This window comes from Megascapheus bottae, chromosome 13 (assembly GCF_031878675.1).
Source record: "Megascapheus bottae isolate mThoBot1 chromosome 13, mThoBot2.hap1, whole genome shotgun sequence".
NCBI classification, from domain to species: domain Eukaryota; kingdom Metazoa; phylum Chordata; class Mammalia; order Rodentia; family Geomyidae; genus Megascapheus; species Megascapheus bottae.
Window position 1 is genome coordinate 5,578,011 of NC_143521.1, and position 19,803 is coordinate 5,597,813.

The 19,803-nt window shown below is 34.4% G+C and overlaps 1 long non-coding RNA gene across 1 annotated transcript in view; it reads right to left on the bottom strand.

The window, feature by feature from the left end:
* LOC150055452 (uncharacterized) overlaps window positions 1-19,147 on the bottom strand; it is a 34,510-nt gene extending 15,363 nt beyond the window's left edge. The window contains exons 1-2 of the long non-coding RNA XR_016537430.1: window positions 19,109-19,147; window positions 1,829-1,973 (exon numbers count right to left, since the gene is read on the bottom strand). This is a non-coding gene — a long non-coding RNA (uncharacterized LOC150055452). The remainder of the gene's footprint in view (window positions 1-1,828; window positions 1,974-19,108) is intronic.
* Between the last annotated feature and the right edge of the window lie 656 nt (window positions 19,148-19,803).

Here is a 19,803-nt window from a genome sequence, read left to right on the forward strand (position 1 = left end):
GGCTTTCCATTAACACCTTCCTTCTCCCATGGGGTTTAGAAAAGAATTGACTAACAGTCTGGTCCTTGCTGAAGTTTCTCCCAATTCTAACATGTGTCCTCTTCAGCCTCCATCATAATTGATCTCAATGCGTAGAAGCTTAAGTTTACTAATTATGAAGGGAAATAATAAGGTGTGAGATTGTTGATGGAATGTACACTCTGCTTTCTGTATTTTTGAAAACAGCTGAGGTAAAAATGTCAGCGCTACAGGTTGGATCTGATGTTCCCCATAAATACCCATATGTCAATTAGATTGGGGTACAGTTCTTGGCACTTCTGAGAGATGTTGGGGAATTTAAGAGGTGAGAGCCTAACTGAAATCACTGGAGGATCATTGGAGGTATGCCCTCAAGTAGAATGTGGGATCCTGACTGATCTATTTTTTGCTCTCTTGTTCCTAGACCATGAGCCATGCTCTACCTCAGGATGACACACCAAAAACATACAGGCCATGAAAAAAACTGAAAACATCAAATCTATGAGTCAGATAAAACTCTTCTATTCTTTGGTCAGTTATATCAGATATTTGTTACAATATGAGAATGCTAATTATCATAATTATTGTGGAATAGGCAGAATACCACCCAATTCTACTCTCATCCTTTTTCATTTCCTAGATTTCATATAAACTTTTGGGGTAAATGCAGAAGAAGAGGATCAGTGCATGTAGATTCTGAATCATTGCTTTTTATATTTTGCTAATGCATCACCTTCACTATCCTTTATTTTCTTTTCATAGATGATGAAGAAGGCCTTTCAGACCTCTCTCTGTTAGTAAATGCTTCAGAAGAGATTTAGAGTTTACATTGGCTAGGTGGAATTAACCTTTTCATGGATGTGAATTAAATTTGCAATAATATATATTTGAATTAGAGTTTTACTTAGTTTTTTTCAATAAAAGTAGGATATACGCAGGGTAGAATCCAGTGGTACCATTTCCGTGAACCACTAATCTATAGTGAAACAAAATGAATAGCAAGCCGATGTAACTTGAGGTGCATAGAGCTGGTAAGGTCAAGTGAAGGAAATAGAAGAATGAGGAAAGAAAGGTGAGAGAATGTGGTTAGTAGATTCAACATATATATGTGAAAAGGGGACTAAGAAAATAGAAAATGAGGTGGGGCTGAGAGATATGGGGGAGGATTAAGAATGGGGTAACTCTAATCAAGATACATTATTCTATAGACTGACACATTGAGATAAATTGCTTTTCACAATTAACTAAAGATAACTTAAGAGAGAAAGAAAATTAATCAAGTGTCAGATACCACACTAGTTGCCAAAATAATGGGAATGGCCTTTATTTCTATTGTAATTACAGTGTATAAGGTTATGTACAAACTACACACTAGACAAAATGTAGTCGAATTTTATATTCTATTTTGTATAGGAATAAACATAGGAGAGATTGAAATATTTTTACAAAGCCATGTATAAGTGGCAGGGCTAAGATTTAAACTAATATCCTAGGTCCATTGTGTGTGTGTATGTTTGTGTGTGTATGTGCTAGAAACACTTTTATAAGGGATTATTTGAGAACAGATATTTACTTTGGCCCTTTTCAGCTATTTTATGTTAAGCACATTGGTATTCTTTTGTTGTGTAATAAATTTTAGCAAGTCACACTGATTTTTTTTTTATCAGACCATAGACTTGAGTTAGGAATCTGAGAAGTGAATAGCTGCATTTTGCATTTCAACTTCACCATTTCCCAGAGTGCTGCAATTGAAAATCTGACAACAAATGTGATCTCAAGACACAACTGAGTACCATTCTTGAGAACTCACAATAGATTGTTGGCAGGCCTCCGGTCCTCACAGCCTCTGTAGTGAGGGCCTCTGCAGAATATCCATCAGGGGTTCCTTCTGTCACTTGAAACATTGTCATCCCCATTGGCAAGCTCACAGCATGTTGGTTGGCACAATTTAAGTTCTGAAATAGTACAGTTTAAATTTAATTAGTTAAATGTTTTTTGTAGAGCCTATGTTTTATTAGAACAGATATTTTTTTTTCACTTCTGTGGCCTTTACGCCTTTGAGCTATAATTGTATGTTTGAAAGACCTTATGATCTAAGTGCTATTTTATGGCAGTGTACATATTGAGGAACTGCATTAGGTCTACATAGTGCAGACCATATGACAGTATATAATGAACACTTGCTAAATGAATTAACAATTCTGTTAATTCCAATAACCCTTGCTAATGGAATCTCTGAGTCTCACTGAAACAATTTAATCATGTATACCTTTAGGGAAGTGAATCATATGCTGTGAGAAGAAAGGTTCTATACACAGAATGGTAAATCTAATGAAGAAAAAGCAATAAATCTTGTTTGACTCTCTCAGATATGCTTTAATATCATTTATCTTGTGCTCTGCAGATCTTCCTTTTTTCACTGTGTATGCATGTGTCTTAGAGAAGTGTAGTCATTTACAAAATTAAAATTTTCAGGGAATATTATTTACAAATATTATTGCAAATATTGCAAATATTATTTTATGTGTAAGGTAAGAGTATTCTCGAGAAAGTGCTTTTTTCATATATTTTTACTGTAATTAATAGAAGGGTTACATTATATTCACCAGATTGAAGATGCATTACTTCACATACATTATATCCTTTCTCATGTCTTAGTCCCCATTCCCTCCCCCCACCCCCAAACCCCATCTTGTTTTCCTCCCTTCCCTATCCTACTTCTAATAACCAAATACACATATATACAATATACCAGATAACAAGGTGAAATACTGTAACAATATGAGATAACAATGGGACAGCAAAAGAGATGAGAGATAACATAGTACATTAAGGACCACAATCACTCTTTATATGGCTTTTGTTTCTATATCCTGGAGGTCCTTTCATGTATCCAGGTTTTGTTCTATTGTAAATCTCTGCTAGGAGAGCCCAAGGTTTCTACTGATTATGAGAAATGAGGGAAACTATTGAGCCTATGTTCCTTTGAGTCTGGCTTACTTCACTTAATATGGCTTTCTCCAAGTCTTTCCATTTCCTTACAAATGGGGCGATGTCATTCTTTCTGACAGCAGCATGGAATTCCATTGTGTATAAATACCACATCTTGTTGATCCACTCATCAACTGAGGGACATCTGGGTTAATTCCATGTCTTTGCTGCAATGAACATCGTTGTGCTAGTGAGTTCAGTAATCATCCAGAAGAAAGTGCTTTCTTTCTTTCATTTACTGAGAATTTCTGTGAGATTAATGAACAGCTCTGGGGGTGTTGTTCAGAAATAAAATAGATATCTGCATTTGCAAAAAGATGGGTATTGATTTTAGGGGAAAAAACACTGTAATATGCTTTAATTTCTTTAAGACTTTTATGCACAATGCATAATATATTGTTATATATTATAATATTAGTAATTATTCAAAAGTTAATAAAATATAAACTATACAAAATATCATTTTTCAAATATTTTTCTAGGTTTTGGGCCACACAACTGAACTCTACCTCTCCCAATAGATTCTCAGAAAATATATTTCAAATAATATAAAAAATTTTAGTTGGGATAACTGTGAAGGGAGTAACAATTAATTTAATTAAATAAATTTTTTTCTGGGGATTTTGTCAGCTGAAACTTTCGTCTGTCCTGCAACTGGGAGTCTTCAAATTGTTCTTTATTTTGCTTAATGATCATTTAGTAATGTTTCCCTTTTCGCTCCTAAATTAAATGCAAAGATTACAAGCATTCATCGGAGAAATGAGGAACATCAATGAAATAAAAATAAATAAAGAGATAAAATAATAACAGTGTAATTTTGCAGGTGGATAATGTACAAACTCAATTTCATTTGAATTAATATAATTGAGATTTAAAGAAACAACCTGGATTTGGAATAAATATTTGTAAAATATAAGTCTGATTCAGGGCTAATTCAAAAAAAAATGTAAGGAACTTGAATCGACAGTGTGAAGATAACCCAAAGAAAAATAGGCAAAAGCCTAACCAAACAGATAATCTTCTAAAAATATACAAATGACTACATATGTATGAAAAACATCTGGCCACTAATTACCATGATTTAAAAATAAAACCACAATGGTTATTACCTTACATTTGTTAAATAACTGGTATCATTAGGGGTAAGGAGAATGTTGGAAGAGTTCACTTGTTCATGAAACTTTGTACTTATAAATTGACAAGTTGAGCTGAAGCCCATTTGGTTCATTATTTAACCATACTTAAAAATGAAAGATAGGTGTCGTCAGTAGTATGTAGCAAAGGAAATCTTTGAACCACTATTTGTGACCATATTAATAAATACAGCCTTTGCAATTGGGAGGGAGCTGATCACATGACCAACAATTCTATTTCTAGGTATAAAACCCCAGGAATTGAAATCAATAGCTCAGAGCCTTGCAGGTAATTGCGGTATTCTTCACTCCAAAATACGTTATGTATGTATAGAACTACAATTCAGCCTTAAAAGGGAGTAGGAGAACATTATTAATTGTCACATGGATGAAGCTGGAGGATGCTGTGCTAACAAAATAATTCAGACATAAAAATGCCGATTCTGTGTGCTCTGGCTTCTACTCGAATAGAATCCATAAAAGTGTGGAACCCATAGAAGCAGCATACAGGGTAAACAGAGAAATGTGGAATGTTTAGAAAAGGACAGAAAAAAACAAGCTCTAGGAAGTTTGAGATTGTGAGTGCAAACCCTAGAACCACACAAATACTAACTTCTGAATTAGAACTCATCACCCCCGTCATGGGAAATTTCATAATTAATATAATATATACATGCAACCTTTTTACATTATAACTGAAATCTAGGCCCCAAGAGTAAGTATCAGACTAATTTTAGTATCTGGATTAAAAATCTCTTGGTGTAGTTGCTGTAGGTGTGTCTGAAATGTCAGTAAAAATTGAAGATTCTATTTTGCCCTTGAAATTGATGTGATGTACTTTTCTACTTCAGATCTTTGTCTCTATAGTTATTTGGTGTTTTACTTGGAATTTATTTGTAATATGCTTATGATTCTGTCTCCATATGGTTGGTGATATGATGAGGTGGTAAATTTGAAATTTGGGACTACTGTGGCCTACACATCTAATTCTGAACTTAGGTGATGATAACTATAATGTTAACAATCGCATTGGTTCATAGTGAACAGTTTCTGCACAGGCTGGGCACTAAGCCAAGGGCTTTAGATGTGATTTATTTTCCATATTTGCTCTGAGGAAATAGGAATAATGATTTTGTTCCTCTTATCCATAAGAGTAAACTGAGTCACAGTAAATTATAATACTTCTAAGTTGTATCCCAGACTGTCTGGTTCCATACCTGGAGAATCTGACCTCTAATAAAGTCTTGCCCTCTACTCTACACTACACTGCCTGTCTGAGAAGGGCTCTTGGTATCACATTATGTGAGGAAATGATCTTGTTAAAAACTTTCTTGGGGTTTGGCATCACATTTCTTGCATTTCCTCATTTCTATTGCTAAATAATCCTGTGATTTAGTATGTTTTTACAATCTAGACAAGGATAATGAAATAGAAAATTACCTTTGAGTTTGCCAATGTGAGTAATCATGTATAAAATTGCTTCTTCCTAATATTGCATCCCTTTCCTCCAACTGGGGCAGGAACTAATTCAAATTAACAGCAGCATCCTCCCATCCTTGAAACAAGACATCAAATTGCATGCTTTCATGAAGTCTGGGTGAAACTGAAATTCCTCCTATTTGGTATAGCTCAAATATTCTTTCTGACTTTACATATACAGCCAGTATGGAATTGTGTCAGTATGAAATTGCAATAACTTCCCGGTTAATTTCCAAAATGGAAACATGGAATACTGCTCATGGTTTTCTCTTCAAATTTCATACCTACTGGATATCTGTGGAAGGTACATCTCTTTCACATGACTTACTCTTTGCTGGAAAAATAGTTACACCTCACTTAGAAATATATATGAGATAGGAATGTAAAACAGGCACAGTTTATGGATGAGGACCAATTGGAGGGAAAATGTGAAAGAAGAGGTTTCGAAGGAATAAATATTATGGAAGTATTTTATGAGTGAAAATAAAATAATGAAAGTTGTTAAAATTGCTTTAAAATAGGGATGAGGTAATAAGAAAGAGGACCAGAAAGTAAATTTGATGAAAGCTTGTTAGCATAGGCTATATTTTTATATGCATATATATGATGTTTTCCAAGTCTTTCCATTTCCTTAAAAATAGAGCGATGCCATTCTTTCTGATGGCACATAAAATTCCATTGTGCTTAAGCACCACATCATGTTCATCCAATCATCAATGGAGGGGGATCTGGGTTGGTTCCATATCTTTGCTATGGTAAATAGAGCTGCAATGAACATCGTTGTGCTAGTGGATTTAGTATGTCCTTATTTCTGTACCAATGGGTAAATGCCAAGTAGTGGAATTGCTGGATCATAGCTGTGTTCTATGTTTAGTGTTATGAGGAATCACCATACTGCTTTCTGTAGTGGTTGAACAAGTTTGCACTCCAATCTTGAAAAGCAAAACAATAGAGCCTATATTCTCACATTTTTTAACACGTCCCCCTTTTTTAAAAGATATTAACGTTGACTTTTTACATCATATTTCAAATGTCATGTTTAACAAACAGATATTCAAAAAGTGAATCTTTATATATAATCACTGGTACATACACTTTAGAATATAATTAAAATTAAGCTGAGGGTTTGTATGTCATAGATGCATATCAATCTATATAACATTATGTCTATAGAGTATATAGCCCATAATAATTTTTTTGCCAGTCCTGGGCTTGAGCTCAGGGCCTGAGCATTGACCTTGGACTTTCTCAAGGCTAGAGCTCTACCACTTGAGCCTCAGCCCCACTTCTGGCTTTTTTTCTATGTATGTGGTACTGAGGAATTGAACTCGGGTCTTCATGCATGCTAGGCAAGCACTTTAACCACTAGGCCAAACTCCCAGCCCCCCCATAATAAATCTTTATGTCTATGTAATTATGTTTATATCTCCAAGACCGTGTCCATTATCTTGGGTACCAAAATACTGAGTCATCGCTCTTGTATTGTTTGCATCTAATATCCACATATCAAGGAGACCATGTACCTTTTGTTCCTTTGGTCTTGACTTATCTTACTTAACATGACTTGCTCTAGCTTCTTCCATTTTCCATCAAATGGCATTATTTTACCTTGTCTGGTGGCTATGTAGAATTCCATTGTGCATATATATATATATATATATATATATATATATATACTTTTTTTATCCATTCATCTGTAGTAGGGCATCTGGTTTGTTTCCATCACTTGGCTATTGTGAATAGTGCAATGATTAACATGGCTGAGCAGATGTCCTTATCATATCCTGGGTTATGATGCTCAGGGTAGATACCCAGGAATGGTATGGCAGGTTCGTAGGGAAGGTCTATTTTAAGTTATTTAAGAAACCTCCAAACTACCTTCCAGAGAGGCTGTACTAGTTTACATTCCCACCAGCAATGCACTAGGGTTCCTCTGTCTCCACAACTCAGCCAGCATTTGTCGTTGAGTTCAGAATATTGGCCATTCTAATTAGGGTAAAGTGGTATCTTAGGTTTGCTTTTATTGGCATTTCCTTTATGACCATGGACAATGAGCATTTTCTCATATTTTTTGTCATTTTAACCACTTCTTTGATAAGTTTCTCTGGAGTTTCCTTGCCCAGTTAGTGGTTGTTTTTGTTTTTGTTTTTTTAATTTTGGTGGGGTTAACTTTTGAGTTCCCTGTAGATATTAGATAGTAAAGATTTTTCTGATCTATTATTGGTAAATATATTTCCCAGTTGGTTGGCTTTCTTTCTACTTTAGTTGCTATGCCTTTGTGCAGAAACTTTTTATTTTTAGGTAGTCCCATTTGTCGAGTTTCTCTCCAATCTTTTATGACCCTGGGATTCTGTTCAGGAAGTTTTTGCCTGTGCCTATGGCACCCAGTATCTCTCCTACTCTATCCTGTAGCCATTTCAGAGTTTCAGTCTGATATTGAGTTCTTTGGTTAGAACTAATGAGTTCTTTGGTTAGAATTAATGCTTGTGCATAGCAAAAAGCTAGGTCAACTTTTGTTTTCTGCAGGTGGCTGCCCAGTTTTTCCAGCACCAATAATTGAAGAGGCTGTGTTCATTCCATTCTATATACTGTGGCTCCTTTGTTGAATATAAGTTGACTATAGGTATGTGGTTTTATTTCTATATCATCTATTCTGTTCCACTTATATTCTGGTCTATTTTTATGCCAATTTCGTATTGTTTTTGTTATGGCTCTAAAGTAGAGTTTGAAGTCTGGTATTGTAATAACAGCTGCATTGCTCTTTTTGCCTAAAATTGCTTTGGTTATTTGAGGTCTTCTCTTGTTTATGAACCTTTTGATTACATATGACCATTTTTACTATGTTAGTTCTCCCTATCCATGAGCATGGGATGTCTTTCCTTTCCCTGGTATCCTCTTTATTTCATTGGGCTTTTATAGTTTTCATTAAATAATTCCCTTATATCTTTGGTTAATTCCTAAATATTTATTCTTTTGGGGGCTACTGCAAATGGCATCATTTAATTGATTTCTCCTATTTGTGAATTGTTGATGTACTTTTCAGTGTTGATTTTATATCCTATTCCCATTTTTTCTAGTGCTTTCAACATGAATGGATGTTGTATTTTGTCAAATGCCTTCTCCATGTCCAGAGAAATTTTCATATGATTCTTATCCTTAGCTTTACTGATTTGATGGATTACATTAATTGATTTTCAAATGTTAAAAGAGCCTTGTATCTGTGGGATGAAGCCTACTTGATCATAGTATATAATTTTTAAAATTTGTTTCTGGATTCTGTTGGCTAGTATTTTACTGAGGAGCTATGTGTTTGTGTTCATTAGAGAAATTGGTCTGTAGTTCTCTTTTTTTTGTTGTGTCTTTCCCTGGTTTGGTTATCAGTGTGATATTAGCTTCACAAAATGAGTTTGGTAAGGCTCCTTCTGCTTCTATTTCTTGGAACAGTTTCAAGAGTATAGATATTAATTAGAAACCTTGGGCTCTCCTAGCAGAGATTTGCAATAGAGCAAAACCTTGATACATAAGGCCATATATTATGACACTAAATGAAAGGACTCTAGGATATAGAAACAAAAGCCATATAATGAATGATTGTTGTCCTTAATGTACTATGTTATCTCTCATCTCTTTTGCTGTCCCTTGGTTATCTCATATTGTTACAGTATCTCACTTTGTTATCTGATATATTGGATATATTTGTATTGGGTTATTTGAAATTGGATAGGGAAGGGGGGAAAACAAGATGAGGGGTGGGGTTGGGGGGGAGGGAAATGGGGACCAAGACATGTGAAAGGGTATCAATGTATGTGAATTAATGCACCTTCTATCTGGCAAATATCATGGAACCCTTCTATTAATTACAATAAAAAATACGAAAAAAAGTCTTATAGAAGGATTCTGTAGTGGAACTATCTGGGCCTGGGCTCTCTCTCTCTTTTTTTTTGCCAGTCCTGGGGCTTGAACCCAGGCTTTATCAAGGTTTAGTGCCACTTGAGCAACAGCACCACTTCCATCTTTTTGTATGTATATGGTACGGAGGAATTGAACCCAGGTCCTTGTGCATAATAGGCAAGTACTCTACCACTAGGCTAAACTTCTGGCCCCATTGGGCTCGTTTTGGTTGGCATGCCTCTGGTTGCTTCTGCTATTTCATTGTACGAAATTGGTTTATTCAGTTGACTTATCTCTTCTTGGTTCATTGTGGATAGCCTATTTTTATTTAAAAAATCTCCATTTCTACTAAATTTTCCTGTTTATTTGAATATATGCCATGGAAGTAATTATTCATAATGGACTGAATTTCTTGACTGTTGGTCATGATTGTTCCTATAGGATCTCTAATCTTGTTTATTTGAAGTCTTTTTTTCCTGAAGAGTAATTGATATCAACCTATATAGGCAAGTTGCAAAATGTGAAAATTGGCTAAATATATTTGGTGAATTTATTATACTCAATATTCTTATGAGTTCTGCCTTTTCAGATTCCATATTTGAGACCATGCAATATTATTTTGGTTGTATGTTGTATTTTATTGTGTAATCTTATTCAGGTTTCTGCATGTTATCTAAAATCACAAAATTCATTCTATTGTTATGGCCAAATTATACTGCATTGTATATGTACATATACATAGTATAGTCTCTGTACTCACTCAGTCATAGTTTGTTCCATGGTTAGACTGTTTTGAATTCTACAGTGAATATGGAAATGGTAAGGTGTCTTTGAGATAGCAACACCATTTCTTTTTGTTTGTTTGTAATCGTATATTTTTATTGTAAGTAATAGAAGGGTTACATTATATTCACCAGTTAGAAGGTACATTACTTTACATACATTGATACCCTTTCTCATGTCATGGTTCCCATTTCCCTCCCCACCTCGCCACTCATAGAAACACCATTTATTTTGGAGGTATACAAAGAAATAGAATTTCTGGATTATAAAAAATATCTAGTTTTCACATTTTGTAAATCTTTTATACTGTTTTCCATAAGCAATGTGCTGATATTCATTACATAGTTGCTGAATTTCCCTTGTCTGCAAATCCTTCTAGCATATATCTTTTTTTCTATCATATATCTTTCTAAAAATATTTTCATGATAGCAATTTTGACAAATATAAGGTGATATTTTATTGTTTTTTATTTCTCTTATATTTAGTGATACTGGATATCTTTTAGTATCTTGACATATTCAAGCACTTTGTCCATCTTGTAGTTGGATGATTTGGCTTTTATGCATTATTCAGGATGCGTAAGTGATGGGGAGAAACTTCAGAATGAGCCAGTCACCTCCTGACCTGAGGCAACAGAAAGAGTAAAAGGGACTGAAGTTCCATGATGCTCTTCAAGCTTAAGATGCCATGATTTAGGGATTTCTCATGAGGCCATGTATCCCAAAGACACCATCACCTTTAAATAACTTCACATTAAGGAGAGATGAAATCTTTAATTCCATGGGCTTTATTTTTGGGAAGGGGTACATCTGAGATCCAAACTAAAACAAGTATGGAAAATACAATCTATGACACTTTATTTAAATTAATTTGAGCCCATAAGCAATGCAGTGACTTAGGAATCATGACTAAGACCCATATTAAATTTTACATATTATTATTGATCATGTATTGAACACTGAGAATAAAATTTTAGCCTTTGTGATAAAATATATCATAAAGAAAAGAGAAATAATAAGTAATATATTTCTTTGGAAAACTACAATTGTCACCAGTACCTACATGGACTATATATGTAATTCTAAGAGAATCATAATAGAATAAAAACATTTCATACCAGGACTGATACAAAATAAGCACATTTTTAATACTATCTAACACTTGAGTTTATTTTCCAACTTAAATGGAGTTAGGAAAGTTCAAAATCATTCTAAATTGTAGCTGTTTTACCTTAACCTGGCTAAATCTGCTTACTGCAATGATAATGTTATGCAAAATTCTATAAAATTTAATGAGTGTTTCTAAAAGAACTGAATTTAATGGAATTTGATATAATAATAATTAGCTAATATTAATACTAAGGGAAAGGGGCATGATTCAACAAGAAAATGTAAATAACATGTGCATAAAAGAACATATTCTACTTATAGTGACTGGAGAAATAAACAGAGGACAAGTTTCATGCTCTACCAATGATTTAGGGAAAGAATGAAGTTGGAAATTTAATGCATGTACTAAAAAGTTAAGAAAAGTAAGGGAAAAGGTGGGTTGAAAAAGATGGTGAGAATGCCGAAAGGGATGACATTGATCAAGATGCATTGAATTGATAATCTGCTTTGTTGAATGGCAATTCCTATTTACAACTATTTAAGACCATGAAAATACTTAGAATAAGATAAATGGTAAACTATTGAATGCTAAGGGTAAAATAACAACTTTTGTGTCTCAGAAAAACATCTCTGGAGATGTATGTATAAAAGTTGAAGAAGATGTGATATACACAATGGAATTCTATGCTGCTTTCAGAAAAAAAATGACATTTCTCCATTTGAAAGGAAATGCAAAAATTTGGAAAAAAGCATATTAAGCGAAGTAATTCAGACCCTAAGAAACAGACTCCAAGGTTTCCCTCATTTGTAATAATTAGCATATGTCTACGATTCTCCTAGCAGAGGATCACAATAGCTCAAAAACTATGTACATATGACCATATAAGATAATGCTAACTGAAATGGACTCCAGGACATGGAAACAAGAGGTTTATCATTGCTGTTGTTATTGTTTTTAATGCACAGTGAATTTATTCCTCTTTTCTGTCATTATTTTCCTTTGATTTATTCCCTGTTCTCACTGTATTTGATTTTGATACTTGGGTCTTGTATATATATTTATCTGAATTGGTGAAGAGAAGGGGAACAAATAAATTGGTGGGACAAAGGACAAAGTGTGAATCAGTGCAACACTGATATATTGAAAATGAACCTAACAACTTGGGGTGTCTGCAGACCCACATGAACAACCTTATTACACATAAACAAAACTACTTTCACCAATGAACTTGGTGTCATATCTTTTCTAAAGTAAAAACTTAGGTAAAATTGATTGTATCCACTGATCATATTTACTCTAAATAATTTCTCCTAGCAGAGGATCACAATAGCTCAAAAACTATGTACATATGATCATACAGGATGAAATTAAATGAAATGAACTGTAGGACATGAAAACAAGGGGTTTATCTCTGTTATTGTTGTTCTTAATGTACTACGTAAAGTTATTTCTTTTCTTTTTTCCCCTATGCTTAATCTCATGTGGTTACGGTATCTGACTTTATTACTTGGTATATTGTATGTATGTTCATTTGTTTATTTGATGTAGGGAAGGGAAGGGGGAAAAACAAGATGATAAGGGAGGAGGGGAAAAGAAGGGGGGATGAAAACAAGGTATCAAGGTTCGAGAAGTAATGCACCCATTACCTGATGAATGTAACTGTAACCCCTCTATACATAATCTCAACAATAAAATACAATATTTTAAAAAACTTTTAAAAAGAAAATTAATATTTATCATGAAATAAAATGAAAAAAATCAAGAATTACTTTTAGAAACCCCAAGTGAATTTTTTTCTCTTTTTAAATTAACATTAACTTTTTCAGAAATTGATAGGTATAACATACATTTGGAAAACATATACTCTGGAAAAACTAACTGACATTGTGGAAAGTTCAAAATGCACAGCTCCATGACAAGGCAGGTCCACCTAAAGGTAGATGCACATAAAAGTCTGAGCAGGAGAGAGTCTGGACACAAAGATTGTCTCAAAGAACATTGCTTATAAATCTCTGTTGCTTTGCTCCAAAGTATTGGCAGATTGCCTGCCTTATTAATAATGGTCCATTTTGCAACTAGGAACTGCCTCAGAAAATCCAGGCAAGCCAGTAATCACAGCAGAAGACTAAAAGTCTAGGAAAATACAAGTGAATCTTAAAAAAAATCTCCAAACTGTAAATTATTTGAATATCTATCATATTAATGATGATAATTATAATATTATTATTATACACTAATAATAATCTACACACTAAAATAATATCACGTGTGTTGTGTGTGTGTGTGAGTGTGTGTGTGTGTATGCTTGAACTCCCTGAGCTTCTTTTACTGAAGGCTACTGCTCTATGACTTGGACCACAAATCCACTTCCATTTCTTTTCCCTAGTAGTTTATTAGAGACAAGAGTCTCATGGACTTTCCTGCCTGGGCTGGCATTGAACTTCCATCATCAGATCCCAAAATCCTGAGTGGCTAGAATTACAAGTAGGAGCCACTGATGCCTAGATATTACTATGGTTAAATTTCATCAACAAAGTAATTTTAAAGACAAAATAAATAAAACAAGCTGCAATGTAATGCATTGATACTATACTATCAGTTATATAATTTTCCCATTAACAGCGAATAAAATATTTTGGTTAATAATAAATATATCTAATAAGAATATTTTAAACCATCTAAGACTAAAAAGCAAAAACCATGCAAACACCTCCTTTGAGGAAGAGGAAAGCATGGTCGTCACTGAGGAGTATCTAAGAGATGTCATAAGCATTGAGAACATAGGGACAGAAGTGTTCATACATACTTGTTTTGTGATATGTCACCTTCTATGTAAATTATAGCAATGGTTCTTTTCTTTTCCAGTCCTGGGCTTGAGCTCAGGACCAGAGCACTGTCCTTGGACTTTCTCAAGACTAGAGCTCTACCACTTGAGCCTCAGCACCACTTCGGGCTTTTTTTTTTTCTATGTATGTGGTACCAAGGAATAGAACCCGGGTCTTCGTGCATGCTAGGCAAGCACTCAACTACTAGGCCAAAGTCCCAGCCCCATAGCAATGGTTCTTAATTCTTCTCAATACCTCTATTGCCTCAAAATTTCATTTATCTCCATCTTCTGCAAACTATGCTCTGAGAAGAGTAATAACTTTCATTATATCATCAAAGAAAATTTTGTAGTACCAAAGCTTGTAATATTTTCTTCCTATTTAATCCCTGTTCGATCTGCAAGATTTGAATGGATTTAACATCTCAAAATTAAAGATACTTAATAAATGGAACAATTTCAACCACATGCACAAGAAAATTTAGGACAAAAATAGGATCCATAGGTCATCTGGTCAGTGGCAGTAAAAGTGCAGTCTGGTATCTTTTGTCAGCTCACACAGCTAAGAATGAAAAGCTTTCTAATACTATAAAAGAGACTAAAAACAGAATCAACTCTCACTCGCAGAGTTTTTGATCTATAATATATTGTTTTTATAATAGTTGTATTCTTCATACCTCCCCTTATTTTCTGTTATTTTTATTTTATTTTTGTCTGGTAGTGAGAGGAAAATTGGAAAAACATAAGGAGCAATGAAATATTTTATTTTTTCCAAAATTTCTAAAACAAAGTAAAATTTACAGATGAACCTGATCACTCATGGAGGCTTTAAATATCCTGCTTCTCCCACGTTTTCATACAAAGGGTCTTTCATAGTTTTCAAGAGGTATGTGGAAATTGTAAAGACTTTTGCTGGGCCAGTTAAAGAATGTTTTTTCTTAGACAGATAAGGATCAGGTTAGTGTTCACTATACCAGAAATAAGATAAAATTTCACTTCAAAACTTGAGCTGTGTTGATCTGCCTATCCTCATTTCACGTAGCCATTTATAGCAGACCGGGTTAGCAAACTGATCTGCTATGATTACGTTTTGGCCATCTTAACTGTGTGATCTTTCATTAGGGCTTGTGTACCATTTTCCAGCACAAATAGATGAACTGGTCCCACTAACAGTAGCACACATACAGCTACATGCCACAAGGCTGTATATTTTTCAAAGGAAACAAGGCAATTAACCAACTTCTTTCATAAAGTCAGGCATTTTCAGTAATGTTTGACCTAAAGTAAAACCCTATATTTAATTTGAGTATGGAAATTTTTCATTTTTCCCCTTTGCCCTACATGTATTTATTTTTCATAGGATGCATGGTCAAATACGCTGTATTTTAAGCAAAAAGAAAATCATACTGTCTTTTCTGACTTCCTACTTTTCTCATTAATAATGATTTCAACCTTTGAGAAGTAACATCTTGTCTTCCGCAGCCTTCTTCTCTTCCCAACTTGGATATTTATTTTGAGAAAAGAAAAGCAATTAGTTTCTGCATAAACATAACCATTAATGGATTTTGTGTCACAACTTGTCCAAATAAGACATTTCCATTGTTTTCTTACTGACATTTCTCAAATTATGAGAATTCAGTTTTTCTAACCTCAATAGGCAAACCTGGATTTCAGATAATAGCATTCACAGTAAGTCAGTATTCTGTCTGTGTAACCAGATAGAAGCTCTTGGATTGCATACCATTCAAGAGTTTCACTGAACAGATCTGAAACCTGAAACCTAGGGCAGGTATGAACTTCTGGAAGACATTGGCAAAGACAGACCACACCTGTTCGAGCTCCTAGTAAAATAAATCACAGTTGTAGAAAGAAATGCCCATTAACAGTAAGAAAATATCCTGCAGGGCACTTTCTGCTAATCAAAGTAAACATCAAAACACCAGCTCCCTTCAGTCATATACAACTTCACTTATATACTTATTTTTACATAAAAGCTAATTTTGAAAAATTCACATATAATTAAACTCACCTGATATTTCTTATTGTTTTATTAAAGAAAGCATTTAAATATTAAAATTGACAATTTATAAGCAATATTCAAAATCATTTACAATATACATTTAATAAGAATATTTAAAATTAACAAAAGCATTTAAAATATATTGTAAATATTAACAGACATTTACAATATATCTGTAATATTCAAATTGCTCAGATATCATGAAACCAAATTTCTTATAAATGTAAAACCCTATATAGTCATGTGGAATTTGTGTTTGGCCAAATAAATCTTTGCTTAATATTTCTGTGTACATTTTGATGAACTGATGAATGAAACAATATAATAACATCAATAAAATATTACTTTCCACTTCTATCTATTGAAATCAACAGTGATTACCAGTGGAGTTTTATAGCATGTTTTCCTCTTGTCATTTCTTTAATAGGGGTGGTAATTTAAAGTTCAGAGAACAGTTTATTTCATTCAAACTTTTTAAAGCAAGGACATTAAACATTATCATTCCAGAAGGCAATTTCATGAAAGAAGAAAGCAAAAAGTAAGATAAGAAGGAACAAAGAAAAGGAAAAAATGACGACAGAGGAAAGAAAAAAATAAGGAAGGAAAGAAGGAAGGAAGGAAGGAGGAAGGAAGAAAGAAACAAAAATGGCCTATAGACACATGAAGAAATGCTCAACATCTCTGTTCATAAAAGAAAGCAAATCCAAACAACTCTAAGATTCCACTTCACTCCAGTTAGAATGGCCAGGATCAAGAAAACTAATAACAACAGATGCTGGAGGGGATGTGGCCAGGAGGGATCACTACTACACTGTTGGTGGGAGTGCAAACTCATTCAACCACTATGGAAAGCAGTATGGCAGTGCCTCAAAAGACTAAACATAGAGCTCCCCTATAACCCAGCAATTCCACTACTTGGCATTTACCCAACTGTCCAGAAACGAGGGCATACTAAATCCACTAGCACATGTTCATTGCAGCACTATTTACCGTAGCAAAGATATGGAAGCAACCTAGATGTCACTCAGTTGATGAATGGATCAACAAAATGTGGTATTTGTACACAATGGAATTCTATGCTGCTGTCAGAAAGAATGACATCACCCCATTTGTTAGGAAATGGAAAGACTTAGAAAAAATCATATTAAGTGAAGTAAGCCAGACTCAAAGGACCTTAGGCTCAATGGTTTCCCTCATTTGTCATAATCAGTAGAAACCTTGGTCTCTCCTAGCAGAGATTTGTAATAGAGCAAAACCTTGTTACATAAGGGCATATAGTATGATGCTAAATGAAAGGACCTCTAGGATATAGAAACAAAAGCCATATAATGAATGATTGTTGTCCTTAAAGTACTATGTTATCTCTCATCTCTTTTGCTGTTCCTTGGTTATCTCATATTGTTACAGTGTCTCACTTTGTTATCTGATATATTGGATATATTTGTATTTGGTTATTTGAAATTGGTTAGGGAAGGGGGTAAAACAAGGTGAGGGGTGGATGTGGAAGGAGGGAAATGGGAACCAAAACATGTGAAAGGGTATCAGTGTATGTGAATTAATGTACCTTCTATCTGGCAAATATCATGCAACCCTTCTATTAATTACAATAAAAGTATATGAAAAAAGAAGGAATAGGAGATACACTAGGTCTCCTTGGCACAGGTCAAAACATTCTTAATAAATACCCAGAAACACAGCAAATTAAAGAAAGTTTGGACAAATGGGACTGCATTAAACCACAGAGCTTCTGTATGGCAAAGGACATGGCTAGCAAGTTAAATAGGAATCTCACAGATTGGGAGAAGATCTTCACTAGTCATACAACAAAGGCCTCATATCTAAAATATACCTACAGCTCCAAAACTTGAAACAAATCCTCAAAGAAATAACCATCCCATTAAAAGGTAGGCTAAAGACTTGGAGACTTCTTTGCAGAGGAATAAGAATGGCCTATAGACACATGAAGAAATTCTCCACATCTATGACCATCAAAGAAATACAAATCAAAACAATTTTGAGATTCTACCACACTCCAGTTTGAAAGGCCATGATCAAGAAATCTAATAACAACAGATTGTGGTGAGCATGCGCCCAGAAGGGAACTGTTGGTGGGAGTATAAACTCACTCAACCACTATAGATAGCAGTATGGTGTTTCCTCAAAAGACTAAATATAGAGCTCCCCTATGACCCACCAATCCCACTCCTTGGTATTTACCCAAAGGTCCAGAAACAGTAAATGAATGGATCAAGAAGTTGTGGTACTTATGTTGTATACTATGTACAGTTATTTCTTTTCTCTCTTTGTCCTTATGTTTAATCTCAGGTAATTGCTCTATCTGACTTTGATACTTGGTGTATTGTATATGTATTTATTTGTTTATTTGAAATAAATAAGGGAGCAAACAAGATGCTTGGGAGGGTTTGGGGGATAGAAATGAGGCCAAAATCATGAGAAGGGGTATCAATGTTCAAGAAATAATGCACTGACTACATGACAAATGTAACTATAAGCACTCTATACATTACTCTTGTGGTGACCTAAGGTTTAGAAAAAAATGACTGAAGTTTGCTTCTGCCAGTTATGCCCCACTCCCTTTTCTCTACCTCCACCCTGCCCCTTTTCCTTTGCTTTTTTATTCTTCATTTCTTCTTCCTCATTTTTTTCGATCATTTCTTTTGAAACCAAATAACTTTATAGGTTGGCAGTGCCTCATACTTGTAATCCTAACCACTCAGGAAGTGGAGAATTGAAGATTATAGTTATGTTAGTCTACAAAGATATCTGTGAGACAATTATCTCCAACTAAGCAACAAACAGCCAGTAATGGTGATGTGGTACAAATATAGAGCACTAACCTTGAGACAAATAGCTACGTTTGAGGCTTTGAGTTCAATTCCAAGTACCGGTGTACACACAAAAATTTAAATAAGCAGACATGACTACTGTCATAACTACCATAAAGTAATGCTGCATTATGCTGTCATAGTCAACACCTAATAGTGAGCAAGCCTCCTAGCCTAGGGCCTTTTCTTGTATACTTATTATTAGAGAAAATAAAGATTTCAACTAATAGTTATAGTCAAAATATGATTATTTTGTGAGGGACACTACACAGCATCCAAAAATTAATGGGGGATAGAATGACGGCAACATTTTCTACATATGTTGATAATATCCACTAAATTAATTATACCACTAATAAGAGTTTGAAAGGACACTGTTGAGAAAAAGGTAGTCAACTAAGCAGGGAAAGCAGATGCTATAAGGATTCAATAGTGAGAAATAGCCCTGTGGGATATGCAACAGTAGAGAGGGCCTAAGAAGCCATAAAAAAGTGAAGACGACCAGTGAGCCTAGAGAAAACCCCAAGATAAGGCCATATAGGCCTAAAGTAGGAAGGCTTGGAAGACTGTTGGAAGACAAAGCATTTGCTCTTGGGTTGGGGGTATGGTTCAGTGGTAGAGCATTTGTAAGTTTGCTACAGAGCCCTGTTGTAACTCTAGCACTGAAAAAAAACCCTAAAAACAAAAAACACTTTCTTCTTTTGCTC